A 22,637-nucleotide genomic window follows, 5' to 3' on the forward strand; every position below is an offset into this window, starting at 1 on the left:
AGGGAAACGCCATTTTAAATCACCCGTGATAAGTCACATGAACACGACCAGTGGCAATAACGTCTAATCAGAACCACGTATTAGATAGGACATACATGTTGCTTTGGTATATATCAGAAAAACAGAAAAATGCCACAACAGACAAAAGTAAATAAGTACAGAAAATAAGTAAATGAAGATTATCCCCACAAACCGCTTCAGGGTTCAGGGTTTGACTTATAAACCATCAAGGTTTACAGAGTGGTCCAGAAAAAGAGAGAATGCAAAAAAGTGTGTAGCAGAATTACTTGACTCTGTTGAGCTCATTACACCCAATGAATATAGAAGAGCAGGGGTGTCGAACTCCAGGCCTCGAGGGCCGGTGTCCTGCAGGTTTTAGATGTCACTCTGGGTCAACACACCTGAATCAAATGATTAGTTCATTAGCAGGCCTCTGGAGAACTTCAAAACATGTTGAGGAGGTAATTTAGCCATTTAAATCAGCTGTGTTGGACACATCTAAAACTTGCAGTACACTGGCCCTTGAGGCCTGGAGTTTGACACCACTGCAGAATAGCATCTCTCAAAAACCAGCACATCACACCTTGAGGCAGATGACCTACAGCAACAGAAGACCACACTCTCCTGTCAGCTAATAACATGAAACTAAGGCTAAAATTCACCTGGACACATCAAAATGGGGCACCAGGTAATAGGATTACTATAAACAACATTAGTCTCTTGTATGTTTCAAGAATGTGTACACAGCTTACCTTCAGTTGGGCTAGTTCATCTCTTAAGAACGCATGACTGATATGATTGTTTTGCTCAACAACAAGCATGGATCCATCCTCCTTTGTATCAACAGTTCAGGCTGATGGTGATGTAATCTTTTGAGGTATATTTTTTGGCTCCCTAGCACCAATTGGAGTATTGCTGCTGATCATGTCCATCCCTTTATGACCGCAGTGTACCCATCTTTTGCGAGCTGCTTTGAAGCGGAAAACACACCAAGTCAAAGAGTTCAAATCATCTCAAACTGGTTTCTTGAACATTGTACTCAAGTGACCTGCACGGTCACCAGATCTCAGTCCTACAATAGAGGACATTTGGGATGTAATGGAAATGGAGACTCACATAATGTACGTGCAGCGGACAAATCTGCAGCAACTGTGTGATCCTATCATGTTTCCAGCACCTTGCTGAATCTATGGCATGAAAACATGAAGGCTGTTCTGAAGGCAAAAGGTGATCCAAATCAATACTCGCAAGGTGTATCTGATAAAGTGACCAGTAAGTGTATATAGATTTTAAGGCATTTAAAAGATCTCTATCTTTGCTAAGTGAGAGCTGTCCACATATTCCAGGTCCCTAATTGAAATTCAGAAGTCATGTGGTCACTGGTGAGAAATCCTCTTCACGTACAAAGTGTCAAAGAGAGAGAAAAGAAAACCATCTGTGATTGAACGTTCTGTCCAGAGGAGGCTGAGATCAGTCGTGTTAATCTTTTTCCTTTCTCATCCTTTTGGTATTATTTAGTGTAAAGCTTCACAGAAAAGCTGGATTTGTACCCTCACTGATATGCTTTCAGAGAAATTAAATGAAAACATTTCAGTTTCCTCGCTCCCAGCTGGAGGCGAAGCAGAGGCTCCCATGAAGTTAGATTTTTTTTAGAGAGAGTTGATTTCTTTATATTGCAGATATTAGCAAAAACTGGTGATCCAGACCAAAAATTAGTACCACTCCTGCAACAAATGTATTTTGCAACAAATCACATTAAGAAAGCATTTCATTGTTTGCAAAAGTAAAATATTTGAAATTTCTCCCCAGTTTGTGGAAACCTTTATGTAAATAAGATCTACCGGTAAATGTTGTTCCTTATCCTGATTATATACAGCAGTAATAAGTTTATGAAAGGTTTAACATACAACTTGAACGCTGTAGCTTGAACTACATATCTGCATGGTGCAAAAAAAGACCATTTACATGAAACCACCATTGATTTGTTCAAAAAAAAAAAAAAGCATGAAATTTAATTAAAATAATAATTAAAGGGAGCCTTCCATGTTCATATCGAGTTCTGTGTTTACTTGAGTGCAACTAGTAAGTGGGAAAGACTCAATCTGTGTTATTACTCCTGGTTGAGCATTGCGTCACCCATCCTTCTCCTGTTTCCACTTTTAAAGTAGAAATGTTTCCAGAACGAGTACGCAGGTTCCCCTCAGATGTCGTAACAACGCCTGACTGTGATGATCGTGTTGCTTGAGGACTTAATGGCATTAGTGTCTTCAAATAAACAGATCGTAGTATCTTTCCCTCACATCTTTTTTTGTGAATGGGGGTATTTAGGCCTGCTTCCTTATGATCGTGTCTCCTGCTGTGTTTTTCTTTTTCTTTTTTTAACATATGAGATCAGAAATTCATCAAGAGCGCCACTGAGCAGTGATATAGAGTTACATTTGGAGTCATTAATTTACCACGCGCAGCAGATATGAAGGGATTTATCTGGATAGCATTAAAGCAACTTTATTGAAACCATCTATATTGCCACCCATGCTGTTTTCATGTATAACCAGATTTGTCATCATAATTAAATTCACTACATCAGAATATTTTACACGAATATAACTTCGTTCTCTTTATCTCGCCATGTATCCATCAATCTATTCCCAGCTCCATCTCACTGTGTTTCCACCATAATCAGAGCTGTAATCGCATCCATATTCACATCCCACCTGGATCCATATTTCTACTCATCCATATTGGCAACGGGCAGCGAGCCAGTCGGAGCAGGTGTTAAAAGTTGTTTGTGTTGTTGTTGTGATGCCACTTATGTCCCAAGGTCAGAGCGCCCAATGATGGATTATTACTTTGCACAGCTTTGAACTGCATGAGACAGAGACAGATTTCAGTGAATCGGAGAAAAGCAGTTTTCTGTGGAGCGTTTCAGGCTGAAGCATCAGAGTGGCTGGATGAAAAATGACCTCTAAGTTCTCCTGAGTGGGACAATGAACAACAATCAGAATCACTTTGATCATCTTGTACAAAAAACCCATGGGACTTTATCTTTGTGTTGACAATACTGATAGAAGAAGATACTGTATGGGAGTCAAACAAATCACACTGACAGACATGGAATAGGAAATCTTTAGCCAATCTGCTGACTGCGTTGACCTTAAACTTCTCACTTCTTTTGCAGCTTTTCTCCGGGAGCTTTGCTGGTGACAGCCTTAAATTTGCTTTAAATTTTCCATATAACCTCATGCTTGAATACAGATGAGGTGAAAATTCTGCTCTAGACTTTCTAAGAGCGCTGGCCTGATTATGTGTAATTTGAAAAGACAGAGCTGAGGCGTTGAAAGAGTATAAATCATTTTTAAATGTCAACGTTACAGCAACAGCAGTTCCCTACTTTGTAATAAGAGTGCTTTCCTTTCAAAGATAAGGGCACATTCTTGTTTAATCACTATGTGCTTCACATTATTTCCTTCACAGACTACAAGACTCCAGTGAATTAAATGTCTTCATGCGTTTAGTCTTTCATATTGAAAAATACGGTGAATTTTAAAGGTCTTTTGGTGTGACTAAAGTAATTGGAGTGAGCCAAAAACTCAGGCTTCAGACTGATCTGATGTCACCAATATGGTGTCAGTAATAGCAGATAGCCCTAATATGGTCAGAGTACGGAAGCCCCACCCACCTGAAAATGTTTCGTTAGCGAGGGGCACCCAATGAGAAGAAAGTTGGCTTAAAGAGATGAGCAGCTTATTTCAGACTGTGGATAGACTGAGCGCTTGCATTGTGCGTAGTTACTTTGCTATAGAGTGAAATAATAAAAATAAAGAAATGTGTAACAGGTAACCTCAATAAATAACATCAGCATTTTTTAATAAAATGCTGAAAAATTAGGATTCTGTATCTCATAGTATGTTCTTGACACTGAGTATTGCATTTTCATGGCCTTAAAAATGTCTACGAGCTGGCTGTGTGAACGCTGGTTATTGTGTATGTAGAGATGCCTCTTGTGCAGCTTGCTAGTTATACAGTAACCTGGTGAAGCTAGTTCTCTATTATTATCATCAGACCATTAGCTTAATGTCATTCCTTGTCATACCCAGCCTTGCAGCTAGGCCCATCCGGTACCTTCGTTTAAATAACCTCTAAACAAAAGTTTGTGGTGATGTTTTGCCATATCACAGTAGACAGGATGTTCACATACTGCCTCACAGTGTGTTATGCCAGTTGCTCTGTAGCTGACAGAAAAGCTCCACGGAGGGTCATCATCACTGCCCAAAAAGTAATTGACTGCCCCGTCCCTCCCTTCGAGACGTTGCAAACATACGTCACCTTTCCAGAGGCCAAAATGTTGTAAAAGACTGTTCTCATCTCAGAGACCATCTGTTTGACCTTCTGCGGTCAGGGAGATGCTACAGGTTACTAAAAACTGACTTACAGACACACAAGCAGTTTCTACCTGAGACTGTTCACACTCTCACCATACAAGATGAGAAGTCACAGTCCACACGCAATATGTTTTTATGCTATTTATTATGCTTTATGTTGCAAAAACCTTTACTTTTGCAAAATCAGTTGACGCCGGCACTTTATTGATTACAGTATTTTATGTTGTGTGCATGTGGTTCTTTGCAATGTGCTTGATGTTAAAGTGCTTCTATTTAAGTAGTCCTTTTATGGTGTGCTTAATGTAATCTTTCTTTAACCACAATGCAAGCACGTAAAGTTAGCCTTGGCACGCCAAGCAAGGGCGGCACTTCCAGTCTTTTTGTATCCTTAATGCAGGCTTTCTATCTTTGTCTATTCAAGAGATATTATGGCCACCGTGTCCAGGATCTCTGTTTTTCTCATGTTTGACATTAAGTACTGAGACCACAGCAGGATTAATCCTTCCTATTTTGCTCTTTTAAATTGAATAATGAGTTAAAATTGTTCAGAATTTGCAGGAAAGAAAAAAATATCAGACTACATCTCTTCAAATTCATCTTGTGGCACCACGGGGCATCAAAGCCCCAAGCTTACTCTTCTTCCTGCTTCACTATGTAATCAGACTCAACGGGGTCAGTTTTTACACTTTTTTTTTTCCTGACAAGCCCTTTGCATCACACATTTGCCCAGCAGAGATGTCAAAGCTACCGAGCTTCCATCATAGAAGATCTCTGCATGTTGGTGCTTCGCTTTGGTTCTGCACCAGAATGGAGGTCGTATTTTTCTCTGCCTGAAGGAGGAGGTTAGTGTCAAGCAACTTGAAATAGTTGCAGCAGGTTGCACGCCAACTGAGCGGAGAATTCCTCCTGTGCCCCTCTGTCTTATGAGACAGGATGGAGTTGCTCTCCTGAGATTTCTGTGAGGGAGAAGCGTGCCAGGTGGGAAACCAGCAGTCATAGGAGTATGTCAGATTCTGATGTAACTGTTGTCAAAGCTGTCAAACATTGCTAGAAGGTACCGTGCTGCTCTGCAAGGAAGACAGCATCAGTGGACTGAACCAAAGCTGCTGCCTGAACTCTTGATTTGGTTGCCTAATTGTTTTTAGTCTGTGAGGAGAATATTTCTGCTGTTGTGTATGTTTGTTTTTAAAGTAACTGTATGTGTGGCTTGCAGCTTTTTTTGTATTTATGCTAAAATTTGTTTTAAAAAGTTGTGTTTTTTATAAAAAATGCGATATTCAGTCAGTGATGTAGGTCCAATTTTAAATATCGTGGTATCATTTTAAAGTAAAGCCTTGATTTTTTTTTTTTTTTTTTTTGGTTTAAGAACAAGTTTAGCGCCTTCCTACAAAAGCAAAATCTTAGTTAAACTAAATTTATTCATGATTACCCAACACCGGAAGCTGTTCAGATTTATTTGCATGTTATTATTGCTTCAAATAACAACCTCTTTTTTTTTATTTCACCACTGATGCAGTAATAAAGCCTCTGCAGTCTGCATATAAATAAGCTCTCAAGGCACTGGACAATCGCTGTCATATAGGTATGTTTTCTTTCTTTGTTGTACCACCTCCATAATTTATTTAAAAAATGGTGGGACATTTTTCTAGATGCAAAAAAAGAGTGGAAACTACTGTCCCAAGGGGGAAACCTGTTCACCATCCTTTCACTAAATATGCAAACCAGTGAGTCTTACTGATCCCTTACATGTAATCACAAATGTGGTTAAAAAGATACTTGCTACTTTACCCATGAGGAAGGAACAAAGGGATAGCTTTAGCCATTTAGCTTACATTTTACAATTACAGCGATCTTGATTCATTTGTATATCTCTGAAGAATAAACAAACAACTTCTGAATATGTAATGTATTTACAAATTTTATCAGGTCTCATCAGTGACTTCCATAAAGTTACTCAGAATAGGAAGACTTTAAAGTAAACAGTCAAAGTCAAAACAACAGATGCAATAACATCTTTACTTTTTACTCCAGTTTGACTACCAAAACTAGACTAACAAGACAGCTTTAAACCAAGGATGTCAACCTGATTTTGCATCAAGGGCTAGATACTGTGATCTTAAGTAGGCCAGATTGGTGAAATTCCCCTTTCTGTCGGAGTAAAGAAGTTTAACAACACATTCAATCCCTGAGATGTCTTAATATGAGAAGAAGAAGTGCAATTTCAACAAGACGTCTCAGTTTTCCTGCATGATACAGAAATGCTGTTGTATCGAATGAAAGAAATCTGTCAGCACAACTTAAATTGTAAACAATAGTTTTTTCCTCAGAGATTAATAAAGTATTCTGAAAATTATGGAAACAAATTCTGGTAGCTTGTTGCTCAGACTGTCCCGTATTTATGAAGCAGAAAGTTTTGTTAATTTACAAAAATTCTGGCCCCCAGACTTTAAGTCTGACACCCCTGCTTTAGACTGACTAACTCTGCCTTCTTAATACTGTCTTAACATTATATTTTTTTTATTATTATGATCCCTGAGTTGGGAAAAATGTTCCTGTCGGTCTGAATCATAACAGCTGTAAATCCCCCACAGCTGGTTCACAGCAGCACAAAACTGCAGCCCAGTAATACTGTGCCTTTAATTTCACTCGGGTAATTTAACACGATTTATTTGGTAAGAAACAACATAAACCTTTGCCCTCACACACAGACTCACGCCCTCATAGCCTTCAACATTGAAATGCCCAACTTTACAACAGAAATAAACATTTTTACAGGCTCACATACACACACACACACACACACACACAAAAAGCTGTTTTAATTTTTATTAATAAACTGCCTGTTTAATCACAACTGCTGAGAGAACATCATAAGTTAATTATTGAAATTGAAATGTAAACTTCTGAATTAATATAAATGTATGCTTTGTTGGGGATCACAGGCAGCTTTAGCAGCTAGATCTGGTCGACTTCGCTACTACTTTACTGAACTGGCCCTCCTGAATACGTTTGTGTCATTGCTATAATTATAATATGGCTGCCTGTGCTCCAAACTGTAGGTAATTTAGCACTAATTAGCATCTGCATTGCATACACACACACAGTATACAGTATGGCTGCACCTTGCTCACACAGCTTGCAGGCATTAACTTCTTTCTTTTCTTTCACTTTCTCATCCAGATATTTTGTTCAGGTTCCAAAGAATCCAGAGGACTATGGCCATTATGTTGTGGGTTTCAACAAACCAGCAGGTGGTTATGTCAATATTTTTATTCAAAGGACCTGGTTAACAAAACAGAAGCAGATCATTTTAGACATTTATCTGATGTGACAGCAAGGTTTGCACCAGGGATGTACACTCAAATTGAAGTGGTTCTGTGTGAAAGCAGCAAACACAGCACACCTCAGGTTTGTAATTGTTTTTGCTTGCCGTATCAAGTTCCACAGAAGACATTAAATTCCTGTTCTGACTGACTGATTTGTACTTCTCACCTGAGCTTCATGTGTAAAATCAGAGGAATTCCCCCTTAGGGAATTTGCGAGAAAATGTCAGCTGTTTCCATGAATACAGAAAGTGAATTCACCTAAAGGGAAGGTGTCCTGCATCTTCTTTCGCTGCTGCATTCAGTCAGTAAGAAGAGTAGATCCTGTTTTATTCACATTTAGTGTCACGAGCCCTGCGAGTAATCCTGAGAGATTCTCCTCAGTGCTGGTTCCTTTTTATTGCTAAATAATTAATAATACCTGCTGGTTTTACTACAAAAGTCATTTGATTGTTGTTTATGCCTGTCTTTGCTCCGCACCACACAATCATGTGTTTGGGATTGTTTTTGTTTGAAAGGTGCAGGAGATCTGTGGGGACTCACCTGGTAAGGAAATAACAAACTGGCTTTGCTCTGGGCTTTTCATGTTCAGTCACAGTTCTTCTAAATACACACCTGCCTGTTACAGCCACCTCCACCACTTTGTCTGCTCATTGAACAGGCCTGCTGTGATTTGACTGTTGTTTTCAGACCCAGTCTTGGGGGCTTTGATAAGAATTGGCACAGCTCAACGCTCCACGGGGCTTTCACAGCTCCAAGAAACAATTTGATATGAACAGAAAAATGGCTGCAAGATCAAAAATGCAGGGATGGCTTTCTAGAAAGTACAGAAGACTGGGAAACTTCTGCAGAGGTGCAACAAAATCCACACCCCTTGGGTTTTGCAAAACAAAACAGAGCAGAACATCCTCATTAGAAGCAGATAGAAGCAGATACCTGCTGGGTTTTCTGTGGTTGTCTTGAAGCTCGACGGCAGTGTGACTTTGAAAAAGCAGGCAGCTCCTTTTATTTATCGAGGGAGATTTTCACCGATGCTGGCGTGGCCCATTAGGCAACATAAGCAGCTGTTTAAAGGCGCACCTGCTGCTCGAACGGACTCCTGGAAGTCTGCATCATGATGCAGATGGCGAACCAATCCGGCCGCATGCAGCACACATCTGAGGCTCAGGGAGAGTGAGCTATGTCACCATCACCTGCTATCACTCCTTTGTATAAAAATGATCTAATGGTCTAAGGTTGAGTAGAGTTAAGTTGGTTTAATCATGTGTGAAATTTGAATTTGAAATCTGACTATGTGCAGCTTGGAAGCAGTGGAGACCTCAGCACTGAGGTCAGGCTATAGAAAGCGGCATTCACATCAGTCACGTCATGCCTTTTTGGTGAAGTTGTTAACAGACAGATTTGGTTTTTTTCTCTCTGGGTAATCTCCATGAATAGAGATCTGCATTTGAGCACACAGAATCTAGTGGCAAGTGACAAAAGATTTTACTCTCTGGTTTCCATTTTATCAGGGACCAAGCAGACAAGAACATACAGACACAGGTGAAATCTTCAAAAATTGGGTTTTATTATACCCCAAAAGGACAAAATTATTTTATTACAAAACCCCTAGGACCTGGCGCCCAAGGACATCAAATTTAGACCAAAATTAGGGTCTGATATCCAAAATTTAAAACTGTTCTATCAAAAAAACGAATAACATATGTGGCTCTTATTTTTCTTAAAAAAAAATAAGAACCTTTGTTTTTACAGTCGGGGGCAAAATATCAAAGAGAAATTATGCATGCTGTGGAAGAGAGGTCTTAGGAGGTTAACAAATATAAAGGAGGTTCTAACAAATTTCTACTCAAAAGCCACTTAATAAAACATAACTCAACCAACTGACCTGCCCAAATGAGAAACAACCCCATTGTATATTCCAAAGGTGAAAACCACAGAGATACCAGCTAACCATAATTCAAGAAGAACCCCATTCCCCCCTGCATGGTCACAATAGATGGATCAGTCCATTTTATTGGCTTCTGCATTTAAACCAGCTCCACCCTCAGCCTCCTCTTTCACCCAAACCAGGAAGGACTGGCGTGGCAGCCAGGTAAGTCAAAAAGAACAGAAAGTAATTAATATACCATATATACATATTATCATAACAAGCAATACAAAACAGATTCTATGCCATCATTTGGACTATAGCTTTAGCTGTCATGTATTACAAACCAACTCAAATTTAGAATTGATTAACTTATAATCACGGAAGCTTTACAGCACAATGTAAAAATAAGACAAAAAGGTAAACATGAATATTACCAGAGCATTTCAGTTGTCATCACACATTTGTTGTCCGAGTAGTATTAATCCATCCCATCTGAATCATCTGTGGGTTTATATTCTGTAGGTAAACTGTCTCCATGGAGATCACAGAAGGGCACACTGGCTGAATAGCAATCACAAAACCATCGGCTATCCCCTCATGAAGGTTTTTGTTACTTACTGTATTGTAAATTTACCTGTATTCAAAACAGGACTTCAAAACTCCACTACACACAAGACGTTTTGGTCCCCATATGTGTACAGTAGAAAGAAAAATTATGGTTATTTAAAGATTTAAAGGCTCCCTGGCTCTTCAAAGAACATCTTTCTTTTGAGGATGATTCTTCAGGAAGTTCATATAAATATGAAAAGTTCTTTATGTGTATTAATTATTTGGTTGCTTTTAATGGTTGAGTGGATTAAGAGTGGAGCTGGTGACACAGGAGCAGAATTTGCAGTGATGCGCATCTTGTACCAATCTGCTGTAGTGAAGACAAAGCTTAGCATTAAAGTGAAGCTGTTGATTTACTGGTTGATTAACTCTTCACCTATGGCCACAAACTTTGGGTGGTAACTGAAACAATAAGATCATGGATACAGTTAGAGAGGATGAGGACCTCTGTCATTCAGGAGCTGCTCCTCCACATTCATGTGGGATCTCTCAGTAACTGCACAGAAGTGCTGTAGAGAGGGATTTTTAGGCATCTGTGCCTTTCTTTCAATGGATGGACACAGAAATGCACAAATTCATTTGACTTTATGCAATGAAAATTACCAAAATGTTTCATACTGGAAGCCCCTAAAAACTAGCCAATAACCCTAGATGCCAAGTCGTCAAACAATTATCGGTTCCCTGATCTGTGAGAGTAGTTCCTATTGTGCCAAGGACGATAGGAGAGCAGTGAGAGTGGAACAGAACTATAAATTTAGAGGCTGGACAGCCAAACAATGAGCTACAACTTACCATAAAACTCTGTGAAGCCAAGAAGAGCCTCAGATTTAGGTGATAAGTCATTGTAGGGTTGTCACTAACAGATACTACTTTTTTCATTTCATTGCATCTTTAACTGTAGAATGTTAGTTTTAGCCACTTTTTACCAAATATTTATGCCTCACAACTCATTCCTCTTTCATGTTTCAGTTTAAATTCTAGTTATACAAAGTGAATGATGGACAAATAAGGGGCTACGCTATGATCCATTGACCATTATGTCAAACTGTAGCACATTCCAAATAGTTTATCAGTAAACAGTGCAAATTAATGTGTCGAGCTCTTTATAGTTTATAGAAAGCAGAATCGCTGAACGTTTAAGATGTGACTGGAATTTTATTCTTCGTGCCCTCAACGCCTGGTCAGTCTCCTCACCACATACCTGCATCTCATTTGTCATCAGCCCTGTTTTCCAATGAATACTACCCTGCTCACATTTATAAACTTCTCCAGCTTACTTCATTTGATTTATATTTTTCTGTCCTCTTTTTGTCTTGCCAGCCTGAATTTGTGACCCCTTCACTGTATCTTAGATACCTGCCTGCTTTAGTTCCTTTCTTCTTTCTATATCTGGCTGCCTTTCACATAATGACTGCCTTTTATTTTTGTTCAAGTAAACACTGTTTCCTCCCCTCTCACGCTTCATGCAGCAAACACATTTTTTTTTAAAAGACGCACTTAGAGTTACTTTAGCGATGCTGATTGCACCTGAAAAATAGAAATGCCTCCTACACTTTTCTTCTGTTGCTGTGTGCTCATACAGCGAACAATATTATTTCTTCAGTATATGTTGAAAATTACTCACCATGCATTTCTATTATGAACTGGCAAACTTTTAGAAAGTGTCTTTTATGTATTGAGTCAGACACTGTCTCAATTTGGGTACTTCTGTGAGCACACAATGTGCAGTACTTACTGGCGTGATACATGTTTGACAGAACTGTGTTGCCTCAAACTGAACATGCAATGACAGCTGCACCATTTTGACCATGATTTGCACCTTTTGCAAACATTTACAGCTTGTCAGGCCTTTTGCCATGTATAACACATATATAACACTGTTTTCTATGTCATGAATGGCAAATTAACACACAAACATGAGGTAATACAAACCACTGTAATTTCAGTGTGCCCAAGAACTGATGCTGTGACCTAGCATAGACAGTATAAAAATCTGAAAAGCGAAGACAAGAAACTTGTGCTTCACATGTGCATTCTTTTTAATGGCCACTAGGGGGTGAGGCGAAGTTCATACAAGTCCACAGTTCGTTTAATAAATCACGTTTCACGTTTAATAAATGTTGATAAGGTTGCATTACTTTGCATGTGTATATGCCTACAGAGCACCTACTGAAAACGTGCTTCTTTCCAGTCCTCCAAAATCCAGACTTCTCATTCCTTGAGGTGAATGACGCTGTGTGCCGGTCCAATGAAGATGAAGTTTCAGGAGCAGGACCACGCCTCTAAACATGCTTCTTGCGGTTCTCATCTATATAGGTTCCCCCAGTCCTATAAGCTGTTCATTCTCATTTACGTGCCCCACCGTCCCTCCCCTTTTCATTTCTGGGGATCTGCCAGGCCCGGGAGCCGCCGCCAGTCCCCTTCGAGGCCTTCCCCAAACTGCAGCTCGATTCGTGTCCAAGCCATTCACCTTTACCTACTAAAACGCTGTCAAACATAAATGAGGACGTGGGCCCAGCTAGTGAAATGCTAGCTGGGCCTAGCTGACAAGTGATCCAGAACTGGGAAGCAACAGTTGGGTTCACCAGAAATGGGAGCAGCACAAAAAACTCAAACATTAACAAAAAGGTACTTTCAGCTGCTCCCTTATTCACAAGAAGTTTCTACAGCAGGTAACTCTGCATATTTGGCAGATTGTCACTCCAGATGTCCCTCCTAATGCAACCCACAAGGAATCTGTAACTCCATGTAGGATCAAACCAGGTATCTTTTACTTGTTAGGCAAATCTATAAATCCTTATACTATGGAGCAACTATCAAAGATTTAAAAAATACAGTAAGGAGAATACACACAGTAACTAACGTGGACGGTTTTCACAGTTTTTAACACTCCATTTCACTCTGTATGTTAGTTTCACTCTTCTCCACAGCTGGCTGACAGACCAACAACAGCACAAGTCAGAGATGCCCACAGGCTGATTGTACCACATATACAACCCGGTCTGACAACAGATGCTCTCTTCAGGTAGACGGACCCCTCTGTCACTAGAGTGCCAACGTGCCACCACCACTAAACCATCATTTCCCCTTCACTCTGCAAACACTTCCCTAATGACTTTACAGGCTCAATTAGTAGTTTCACTTCATTTTAAAGAAAACGGTTTCAAAACAGGAAGATGGCAATAGCAAAAACATTATGCACATGTTGGTGATGTCAATCTATTATACTGCCTGTGCTAGCAATACACAGCTTAGGCTTTGCTATCTGTGCAGACCATCATTCCTCCTACCACCTGAAAACTGGTTGGTTACCTTGTCCTCTGTCCAGCCACTATGCCATTAAGTAGATTGACTATTATACCATTAAGCATCCACAGCTTTTCATACTCAACTTTTTAACTGTTGGGCCACCATCTGGGTGCCACTGCCAGGCTAGTATACCGTTTGAAACCAAAGCAAATTTAGGATTGAAAAATAACGTATGCAGTATTTCATGTAGTATTGCTAGCAGAAGTTAGTCATTTATGTTGGCAGAAACTCATTACAGAATCTGTGGGCAGAAAATCACTGGTGAATTTCTCCTGTGGTTCCAGCTTTGGGTCCAGTAGTGTTCTGGTGCTGTCTGTTTTTTCCAGTGCAGCACCTGATCTTAGATTTTCACCAACAGCTGAGTTCCCCCAGATGCATGTAGCCATGCGTGTTAGTGTGAACACACAAGATAGCAACAAAGTAGCAAGCGGAAATACACAATTTGAGGCAAAACAAGGATGTTGACTTTGAACTATGTCTTCAGTGTAAAGGTGAGCATTAGATGGTTAATGTGGTTCCCATACTGTATGTGCACACAACCCTACTGAGCATATCAACACTACTAACACCATACCAGGAAGCTGTCTTGTACACACATGCGTGCAGAGTCTGGCTGCAGTCATATCATCCTGTCTACAGCTGTATTTTTCATCCGTGGTTTAATCTCTGGCTCCTCTGATCTATAAAAACCAGTGAAGCCACCAGAGCAGATGGCAGAGATCTGGCTGTGCATTATTTTATAATCACATTCAGCAGGAATACCGGCCGTCTGACACCAAATAACTTTCTCTGCCCAAATGAAAAGTGTCACGTATTTAACACCTAGCCAGACTCTACTTTCACCGCACGTACACACCGCTAATTAGAGGAATTAAATTCACACATGGCTGAAAGAAAACATGTGCAGCTATAATGAGATCTGACCCATATTCATTTCAGCATCATTTGGTTGTTTATTCCCACTGGCCACTCCTGGAGACGGCAGCTCTTTTCATTACCTGTATATTAGATGTGAACCAGCCTGCTTGTTTATAGAAGTCACTTAAATCTGACACAGACTCACACCAAGCCCTTCCAGCTCTGCTCCTTCATTTACTTCTTAAGGTCCAGCAAGCTGTAATGGCGTCAGCTTATGTGCTGCAGACAGCCCTGGTTCTCTCAGGATGATTTCATTATATTTATTGTAACACATTGTTCCAGTTTGACCTCTGCACGACATGTCCATTAAATTTTAAGCCTGCTCTGGATCACCCAGATTCCTCTCTGCAGAAAAGGATATTCCATTGCCACAAACCACTTTTCAATTAAATATATGCTACTACTGAGTAGCATATAAATGGTTTGTTACTCATGATCAACTGAGATGCCAGCAATAACAGCGATAACATGCTAAGCTTTGGTATTGCTTGTCACTATTACAATTTGACCTGCAAATGGCACATAGTTTCTTTACTGGACATACTTTTCACAGGTATATGCTGCACTGTACAACAGACTGGCAAGAGTTACCATGGATCTAGCCACTGAGTCTAAAAGTGAAGCCCATGCATGTGGAAGTGTCTTAAACCTGCAGTTTTTTGTAATGGCTAGCAAGGGCTGGCTCCCCTGACTTCAAATTATATAGAGGTCTATGAGGGAACGACCTTACTTCTCCCTTGATTTATTACTTTAGCAAATATTTTCCTGATGAGTGTATGTAGAGTCTCAAATGCTAGGTTGGAGTTATATTCAACACAACATTATATCCATGTTGTAAATTATGGTTGACAAGTTTTTGTACACAGGTGTTCTCAGGTTCTTGGTCAGAACTACCCTCCACTTTTTGGTAAAAACCATTATCAAACCAACATGTTACTACTTGGTGGTTACGTTGATGTTTTATATACAGTTCATGGTATAACTGTTTTATTTCCTCTGCATGTGCTATTTTTGTGTGATTTAATTACAAACATTTGACCCAATTACTCTTTGTTCCAGACTGAAGTGAAGAAGACACCACATACACTATACTGCCAAAAGTTTAGTGTAGTGTGAAGGACTCTGTGCAGGTCAGTCAAGTTCATCCACACCAAACTCACCCATCCACATCTTTACGGACCTTGCTTTGTGCACTGGTAAGCAGTCATGTTGGAACAGGAACAGGAAGGAGCCATCCCCAAGCTCTTCCCACAAAGTTAGGCGCATGAAATTGTCCAAAACTTCACTGAGTTCCTTAGACCGGCGGTCCCCAACCCCTGGGGTGAGTCGTTTGGTACCGGGCCGCGAGAGTTGAGGCTCAGGTGTGAAATTTGTGGTTTTCAGGGTTTTTATTGGTTTTTAGCGTTAATTTTTATTAAACATTTTTATAGTTAACTCTGTTTCCTTGGGTCTTTTCCCATGTGTTATGAATGTGTTATGTATTTATCCGCGACACCTTAAAGGCCGGTCCGTGAAAATATTATCGGACATAAACCGGTCCGTGGCGCAAAAAAGGTTGGGGACCGCTGCCTTAGACTACCCATTCTTTCACAAATGTTTGGATGCCTAGGTGCTTGATTTTGATACACCCATTCAAGTGACTGGAACATCTTCATTCAGTAATTTGGATGGATGAGTGAATAATTTTGGCAATATAGTACATGAGAACCGTCATTTTAAATCTTTAAACGAATATGAGGTTGAGGTTGCCATTTAAAGAGCCTCCTTAAAAAGCCCTTTAATACCCCTTTTCCTTAGCATTTCAATGGGAACCATGCAAGTCTCCCACACAGGGCTTAAAGCAGCAGAGCAGTTATAGTCTATCAAACAGTGTATAAAGCCACCGTTGTGTCCTTACAGGCTGCTTAAATCCTCAGTCAGAAGCCTCTGTGTTTGTCCACACTGTCAGCTAGACGGCCTGATGAAAGGCAGTCACTCTGCGGCCGGTCCGTCTGTGCTTTCAGGTGAGAAGGTTTCATTATATTGATTTCCCAGGAGGCTCACCTCTACTCAGTTCTCTCCTTGTTGGGTCATTTCTGCTCAGTTTCTGAGACCTTCTCATTATTCTGCAGCCCGATACCCAAACATATGGATCAGCGAGTGATTCTGTGCCTCGATACATGCTGTTATTTTTTTCTGTTCTAACACCCACAGTATCATTTACTTTTATATTCCTCATTGCTGTAAAACCAGCAGCAGCCATTAATCATGAGTCTGAATGCTCACATTGCTTGTTTCTCATTCAGCCCGCAGGCTGTCGTGGATGCCGCCTTCCCAGAAGGCCACTGGCTAGCAGCTCGTTAGTGTGTCAACTAACTGACCACCCACGACTCTGCCTGCATGCCTTGGCCTGGCCCCAGAGGCTCATGGGTAATCTGTCATCCAGTGTGTGTGTGAGTAAACAGAAGAATATTAATCTTATGTTTGCCAAGACCTCAAATCCACTCCCACTCAGCCTTAATTAACTGTTTCACAGTAATTCAGGGAGCTGGTCTAATTATTTCCCTATCTGGCCAAAATGGTTATAAAAAGTTCTTTCCAGGTCTGACGTATTCAGGATTCAAGGAGGAAATGATGGTGCTAAAGCCTTAAAGGATTGTTACAAACTGGAATATGTTTGTTTTTTGTTTGTTTGGTTTTTTTGGCCCAGTCTTGACATCTCTAGTCTGCTTCATGTCTTGACTTTTGAAGCCCACATTACATTTCAAGAGAAAATTTAATCACTGCTTTCCAGTCTCATGATCTCCGTGTTTACTCCAGCAGCTGTGGGCAGCAGCAAGCATACTGCCAGTGCAGAATGTCGTGATTAGGGTGGACTAGACGGATATTAACATGACAATGAGCCAGTTCTTTGGTCAAGAGTAACACTTCTGAAGGTGCAGAACAAGTATGCAAACACAGACTTCGAGCTGTTTGAGGCTGATTATAAGCTGAAGCTGCAGTTTGTGCATCACTACAGCATGAAGTTTTGGTTCGCTACACCTCAGAACAATCACTTTTGCAGAGATCTAGGTCAGGGTGGGCAATACTGATGAAGCTAAAGTAAGTGAAGGGCCACACTTTCGAAAACTGAATTGTAACATAGCACACGTAGCGCTGATTTACATTAAACTCCATTAATATGGTAGACACGTTGGATTATTTAGTATTTGCCAGCTAATAAGGGTTAAGTACGGTGGCCCTGAGAGGCCAAACGTACTGCAACTTAAGAAAACACCAGCAATAAGAAAAAGGCTCCAAAAGCACACAAAACACAACGGAAATAGGAAAAAAGAAAACAGAAATGGGAAAAACGCAAGGGAAGTGTTTCTGGGGAGACAATAACCCGACAGACCAGTTGCAGGAACCCAAAACATGGTAGGCGTTTTATCATGATTCATGTAATACTGATGACGGATTTTTAGGCTAACACACCTTTCATCTTTTCTTTCCTCACAAAACCCGATAGATCTCCCTTCAGAAAGTGTCTCCCAGTGCAATTTTAGCATATCTGTTTGGTTCCTGCAACTGGTTTCGGTTTATTGTATTCCCCAGAAACACTTCCCTGTGCTTTTGAAATCTGTTTTTCTTATTTGGTGTTTTCTTTTTCCTATTTCCGTTGTGCCTCTCAGTGTGCTGTTGCAGTGTTTTCTAGAACCTCTGGTGTTTTCTTGCCACGAGGACCAGTCCGATTGGAATTTGAGGTTCTACCAACGGTTAAGTCCTTCTGTTGTGACAAAAAGACAGCAGTTTAGTTTAATACAGAAAAATTAGTCTACAGTGTTTAACCATAGCAAACAATTTTGCTATAAGTTAACCCTCTGATGTCTAAATCATGATAGATGTTAACTCTGGATCAGTTGTATCCTACCATAATTCCACATCAGAATGGAGAAAAATGTGAATAACTGCTGATGTTTGTCAGATAGAACGGTTATTTTCTTTGTTCCCTGATTGCCGAGATTTGGGAGAACAGTTTCATAAAAACTGAAATTACAGTTAGTCTGTCTGTGAAGGTTTTCAGTCATCCAGGTCATCGTAGTCGAAGGAGCTTGGAAAGGAAAGCATCTGGATTTCTTTTAAGTTGCTTCAAGCAACAGTTAGAGTCAAGAATTGGTTTGGAGTCATTACCGATGACACAGGTTTTACATTGGCATTTTTAGATAGTTGCCTGTGCAGACCCTACCCAGAGAGGTATGCAACCCATGTTTAGGTGTATCTGGATGATGCTCTTCTTAGACTGAATCCTGACTGGAAGTGTAGGATAGCAAAAACATCACAGATTAAAAGGGTGGGGACACGAAAAGCACAGGCAGCGGCTCAGTGGACAGTGTCCATTGTTTTTAATACTCTCTACTCACAGCTCTTTGCATGTGAAAACTGCACTTCTCTACAGCTGCTTCAAGGTCACTAGCAAGAGTAGCCCACAAGCTGGTGTTTGTGACAGTAAAACCTGGTGGGAATAAACGACTACAACATGTAGACCACGGTCCGCAGTGCTGTTCATAGGCTCTACATGGAACCAACGCACAACCATGTTTAAGCAGAGACCTCAGAGGGTTGGCAAAAGTGCTTTTGGTGCTTATTTAATGGAGATGGAAGTCTGACCGTGAACTATAGCGTCTACTGGCTTTTATAAATGTGGTGCTTTTTTCCTCTTAAAAGAAAATATCACTCAGTAAGTTATCTATATGTAACTGGTAAAAGAATAAGAGTAAATGTCCTGAAACCTGATTTTTGGGGGGCAGGGCTGTCTGGTGTTTCATTCTCTGCAGGTAGAAAACCTATCAAATGGGCTGATTTTATTACCTTTGAACAAAGTCGGTCCAGCGTTTCCATTCTGTGAGCTAGACTCAGATAACCAGCAGTTTGATCTTTTTTTCTCTCTCAGTAAGAAATTGAAGCATATTTCCTAAATCTCACCACCGTAAACCATCTGCAGATGTAACATAATCTTTTTTAATTATCAGTTTTCCTCCCACTCCTTCCCATCAGCCCACTCACTGGCTATTTGGACAGTAAGTCGCCGTGCATTAAGAAACGCATTATTTACATTTGCAGCTTTTGTGATAAATATCTAACCGTATGACTGTGGTAAAGAGTAGTCACTGGGCTTGTACGTTACCCTAAATACATTAAATTTACAAATAAATATTAATTATTGTACTTTATTTATTATAACTTATCGTAGACCTTCTATAATTTGATTAATATGTTATGGAAAAGTTTTCAGATCTTCAGATGACCTTTCTTTGCACTTCATATATTTTATTTCCCACACAGCACAACCTTATTGTTTTTTTTAACAGGCAGAACAATGTTCAGACAGGAGCTTTACAAGTTAAATTCTCTATCGTATATTTGCATAATACATATACAGTACAGCACTGCTTTGTTCGCCTTAAGCGAAAGCTGATTATAATTAGTGAATTAAATTACAGTGTCGATTGCAGAAAAAAGTAAAGGAAGAAGATAAAAAGCGTATTATTTGTTTGAGCGTGGGAGTCTGTGTGTGTGAGTGTTTGACCTTGAGCTTGTGTGCATGTTTATTTCCATCACAGTATATCCATTTTTTTTAGAAAGCCCAACAGAAAACTCTCAGAGACCTGCACGCTGCCTTCTCTAACTTGTGCTCACCGTACTTCTGCTCAAAGCCGATGGAAAAATCCAAATGGTGAATTCAGAGGGATGCATTGCTAATCTGATTGTTCTGACCTCGCTGCTCTTTGCTAACCTGTAATGGAGGAACGCCACACTCACAAAGACCATGAAAGAGAAATTAGACTCGCAGACTGGAAGCATTTTAGCTCCACAATCTGCATAATGAACTTTAAGCTGCTGATCCCCGGCTGCGTCTTTCTTTCTGCCTCACTTTCTTTCTATTTTTTTTCCTTTTTCTTTCTGTCTCCCATAACAGGCTGCAGCCCGCTGATAGCAGACCTTCAGTCAGAGAGGATGGAGCTGTGATGTTTCTATCAGCAGACAAGCGAATGAACGAACTTCCAGCTGAGCCTCTGAAGCCACATCAGCTGCCTCCCTCCTCTTCCTCCTCACCCCGTCCTCTGTCAGCCCTTTCTTTTGTCTCACTTTATCCCCCCGTGCCACTCTGTGACTCTTTTCTACTCTTTCGTAAACGGTTAAAGTCACTCCTAGAATATGTTATGTTCCTTTATCGTCCCCGTTGACGCTTTCATCACAGCTGTGAAACGTTTTCTTGTGAAAACAGCAGAGTCCCATTAATCATTTCAGTCGATTGTCCAGTTCTGGTATCAGTGTTGGAATGTTTGATGAGGTTTGGACTGCTGGAGGATGTTCGGGTGGAGTCCAGTGGGAGTCGGTCCAGCTGCTGCTGCTGCTGTTCAACAGCCTGAAGCTGTTTGCCTGATCATTAGTTCGCCTGATGTTACTACTCAAACACACAGACCTTTTTTTTGTTTTACACCTTAGTTTGGAAAGATTAGAGCATATAAATACAGAATATGTATGAGAGACCCAAGGTGCAATGATTTCAATGGATGTAAGTCTTTAGAGTAGCTCTGTTATTCTTACATATATGCTTATTTCCTTAAAATCATGTTAATCTAAACATGGACTCCATCTGAAGTCCACTTGTTGTCATATTGATATGACTAATCAGTTTTTGCTGGCTTCGGTTGTGGCACATACAAAGGAAACTGTGGAGAGCAAAAAAGGAAAAGTATTTGCAGAAACGTGTCATGCATCACAGTCTAGGCTCAAATTGTGTTCAAATAGGGAACGTAAAACGGCAAATACATTATTTTACCAAAGTACACATTACATGTACTTTAGTCAAATCTTTCAGAGATGTCTGCTGGCTACCAGAAACATATTTAAAAATTCTATAGGATGCTCAAAGTGACAACATAGAGGAAACTTAATGTCTTGTTTTGACAAATTGCAATTATATATTCCTCTAAAAAAAAAAAAATAATTAAAAGGTGATAGTAGGGCTTACATTTCTCTGGCACTGTGATGAAATCTGATGACAGTTATGTGTATAGCAAATAATCTTGCTCATTTTTTCTAACTGTCACATAACTAGAAAATGGCTGCATATGCATGTATGAAGCCAGACCTCCCTCATGTCTTAGTCTGATATATTTTAGACTAACATACAGTCAAAGTATATTTGAAAAATTTTATCTTTAAGATGCTCTGAGTGAAATAAACTTTTATTATTTTTTATAAAAAAGCCTGTGTTGTATATTAACAACATTGTTTAAATATTAAGAAACATAAACCTGCAAGCTTTTTAAGTATGTGCTGTAATACATGCAGTTATGCACACTGTCTTATTTTTGTGACAGCGATTTAATTTAATGGGTGAACCCTCAATAAAAGGTTTAAGATGGTAGAAACATGGGCAAGAAGAAGTGCTGTGTGAGAAGGTGGACGTCACAGATGAAGGGAGAAAGAAAATTCACAGAGGAGGAGGAGGAAGCTGTCAAGGTGAAGGAGGGTAACAGTTTTGCTTTTTCCTTTGTGCAGCTCCCCAGAGGCTCTCCATTTATCTCTCTTCCTCTCTCCTGCTTCTCTCTGCCTCAAATAAGAGATTTCCTGGTGGTGTTTTTACCTCTCTGTTCTGTCCCAGTCATTTGGTATTTATTCGGAATCCAAAGAAACACTCGACAACTTTCTTTTTACCGTAAGTCTGGTCGTGTTACTGTGTCTGTTCTGCTAATGCTTCCTGCAGGCGTCTCTTTCTACTTTTCCAACTGTCCCTTCTGTTCTTTTCTGGCTCTTTTTCCTTTTTGTTGTCATCTCCCGCTTACATGTGATCCAACCACAGACACTGATCTCCAGAATTTAGTAAGATTACACCCAGAGCCAGATCCTTCTTTTCCTTTCAGCTGCACTCCTGCTGTGGATACAAAGTCAGAGACGGGCTGTCCTCAGTGGAGCAAACCTCCCCAGGTGTTATGACTCACCTGTCTGACACGACAGACACAAAAAGCTTTCAGACTCCACTAGCATGACCTTGTTATATCTGTTACAGCTTTACCTCAGTGCCCTCTACATGTCTATGTATATTATGTGGGGAAATACTGCAGCAGAAATCGTTTTAATCAGCCGTTTGTGGCAAAAGCTGCTTTGCATTTTCAATCCCTCTTTTTTTAAAATCTAAATCACAGGTATGATTTCTGGTTATTTTGTCTTCAGCTGTGAAACTTGCATGTATTTTGTATC

At 40.1% G+C, this 22,637-nt stretch overlaps 1 long non-coding RNA gene across 1 annotated transcript; it reads left to right on the forward strand.

The window, feature by feature from the left end:
- Positions 1-527: 527 nt before the first annotated feature.
- LOC120434522 lies at positions 528-21,604 on the forward strand. The gene is made up of 5 exons (XR_005609146.1): positions 528-688; positions 15,471-15,541; positions 16,311-16,414; positions 16,697-16,843; positions 20,347-21,604. It is a non-coding gene; the product is annotated as an uncharacterized LOC120434522 (long non-coding RNA).
- Positions 21,605-22,637: the final 1,033 nt, after the last annotated feature.

Source organism: Oreochromis aureus, linkage group 18 (genome assembly GCF_013358895.1).
Source record: "Oreochromis aureus strain Israel breed Guangdong linkage group 18, ZZ_aureus, whole genome shotgun sequence".
Taxonomy (NCBI): Eukaryota; Metazoa; Chordata; class Actinopteri; order Cichliformes; family Cichlidae; genus Oreochromis; species Oreochromis aureus.